The sequence below is a fragment of the Notolepis coatsorum genome, assembly GCF_963971535.1.
Source record: "Notolepis coatsorum genome assembly, chromosome: 14".
NCBI lineage: Eukaryota > Metazoa > Chordata > Actinopteri > Aulopiformes > Paralepididae > Notolepis > Notolepis coatsorum.
In genome coordinates, this window is record NC_140178.1 from 6560367 (window position 1) to 6563198 (window position 2832).

Sequence of the window (2832 nt, forward strand, 5' to 3'; positions counted from 1 at the left end):
GAGCTCTTGTGTTTCCATGCGTTGCCCAGAGTTCTCTACGTGGCGGATCACTGCAGCACCAAGGTCGCTTCCCTGAGGGCAGGTGATCGCCTCATTCGAGGGGCGGTCAAGCACTGGTTGCACCTGCCGCCTTGCACTTCGAACGGGTTGCTGTACAGCAGGAACCGCGACGGAGGCCTAGGCGTACTGAAACTGACCCGAGTAGTGCCTGCGATGCAGGTGCGTAGGGTCTGGAGGTTGGGCCGATCGGAGGACGCGGTGGTACGGGGCATAACTCGAGACGCGATCTCGACCCGTACGTTTGGGAGAATGTGGAGGGTGGCTGGGGGCTCGCAGGACGACATTCCGGATTGGGATGATCCTGGAGCGAATGCACCCGGTGGCGCTCAAAGGAACAACGCTGGTCCCATGTGGCTGGCGGCAGGTCGAGTTCGACAGGTGGGCAGGGATGGTTGCTCAGGGTGCGGGGACGCGAATGTTCGAAGGCGATAGGGTTAGCAATTGCTGGCTGGGTTGTCCCGCGAGGTTCAACTTTCGACAAGGTCAGTATGTGGCGGCCCTTCAACTGAGAGCGAACGTATTCCCAACTCGTGAGTTCCTGACCAGAGGCGGCCAAGCCGGTCGCCTGAGCTCAGACTGCAGGAGATGCAGTGTCGCAATAGAGTCCTGTTCACATATCCTTGGAGTGTGCCCGAGACCCGGGAAAACAGGGTTCGGAGACATAACAAGATATGTATCCTTTTGAGCACGGAAGCCGAGAGCTGCGGCTGGAAGGTGGAGAGGGAACGGCGCCTATCGACACCTGACGGGGACCTGCTGGCGCCGGATCTGATCCTACTGAAAGGCTGTATAGCTCTGGTGGTGGACGTAACTATCCGGTACGAATGGGCCGAGGGTTGTCTCGAAGCTGCAGGGAGTGAGAAGGTGGCCAAGTACGGTCGTCTGATCCCGGTGGTGAAGAGGCAGTTCGGAGTCTCGGACGTGTCGGTACACGGGTTCCCCATGGGGGCTCGTGGAAAGTGGCCCGCGGAAAATTCCCAGCTTCTCAGGAGGTTGGGTGTGAAGCTGGCTCGGAGGGAGTGCTTCGCTAAACTTGTCAGCAGGAGGGTCCTATTGGGCTCGTTGGATGTGATGACAGGGTTCATGTCCACCACTGACAAGGGGGCGGGAGTGCCCAAGAGGTGAGCCGGACCCCTGCCAAGGCTTTTGGCTGTTGACCTTTGGGCCACAGTCGGAGTCATGGGGGGTGAACCGGCCGGGATGGTTCAACACGGACCGATACGAGAACTAAAACCTAAGCGCGGGTTGGCTCCGGCCCCTCGCACGCCGCCGTGGTTCCCAACTCCCCTCTCGGGGAGAGGGGGGGGGGATTGAAGTCTCCCTCTGGTCGCGTGCGCCGTTCACTCGGTGTCTCGCGGGCAGGGGAGTAGCGCCCGGCGGTTACCCTCTTTATTATTCCCGTATCCTGAATTGACTAAGGCTCCGTCCTGAAAGGCGCGATCGGACACCCATTGCGACTCTGTAGGAGCGGCCCTTGGGTCGCTTGACTGTGGCCCCTGGGTCACAACCAGTCGGGTGGGTGAGTCGGCGTAGTCGTGGGAGGGAGCGGGACGGCGAGCGTCCGGCTGGAGAAATCCTGGCATTTGGGGTGTCGTGGGCGCAAGCCCTCGCCCCCTTAAGCATGGCCGGTAAGCTCGCAATCCCAGTCCCCGTCTCTAGCCTGACCACATGGCTCCCTGCTACGACCTTGACTGCGGCCTCCGGGCTGCGAACGAGGACACATGGGGGGGCCGGTCTGGGCGAACAGGCAGGGGACAACCTCCAGTGCAGTAGGAGTCAGTGGAGCTACGGCCGCCACTGGGCCTCAGAGGAAGGGAGACACAAGGGGGGTGCTATAGCGGGATGCACCCCCACGCAGTCTCCGTTTCCCGTGAAAATCTGCGCTGGAGGGGCCCAGCTGATTTTGGGAGCCCCCGAGTCAGGTAAGTTCAGGTAAGCATGCCTGGTACGAGCCTGGTCTTGGTCGTAGTTTTCGAGGACGTGTGGAGCCGGAAGGTAAGGGATTGACAGGTGCTGGACAGGTTATGGGATATGGGTCTATATGGCCTCACTCGTTTGTGATTTTCAGTCACTAGATGTCAACACGCGGCTACGGACAAGGTATCGGACAAGTCCGTTCTAGGTCTATATGACCGAAAACGGATCTGGGCCAGGGGTGGCGCAGTGAGAACCTGTTGGCAGGTGCGGTCGGTCGATATGCCCATAAGCGTTGGAGCGCGTCAACCTCTGGTTTGGGGAGAAAGATCCCCACCCCTTGCGCAGGGGCAGAGCGTGACAATACAGTGGGTTGGAGAACCAAATTCCGACCCACGACCCTACTTTCGGGGATATAGTCTGGCCCTCGCTAAGCAAGCAGATAGGGCGGGTTACCTGGCTAAAGGGTGGGTTACCTGGCTAAAGTTGCGTTTTCTAGAGACTTTTGATGGGTGTCCGACCCGGCTCCCCCTCAAGCGCCATGTCGCTTTGCCGATACTGGGAGTAAGACGGGTCAAAACGCCACTCTCGAGGCCAAACATAGTGCGGCAATCTGAGTGGCGGGGCTAGCTGCGCTTACGCGATAAAGCTAGCCAAATGCCTCGTCATCTAATTAGTGACTTGTGGAGAAGAGTCGACGAAAGGTCTATATTGTCACATATCCAGGAGCGAGGTAGCGATCCGCGATCGACTCAATTCAACAATGGACACAAATCAGGTAACGAATCGGACAAGCAGCATGCAGCGAAAGGAGAGGGAGTCGCTCGGCATGGGGACGGCCCCACCCGAGCGACAATA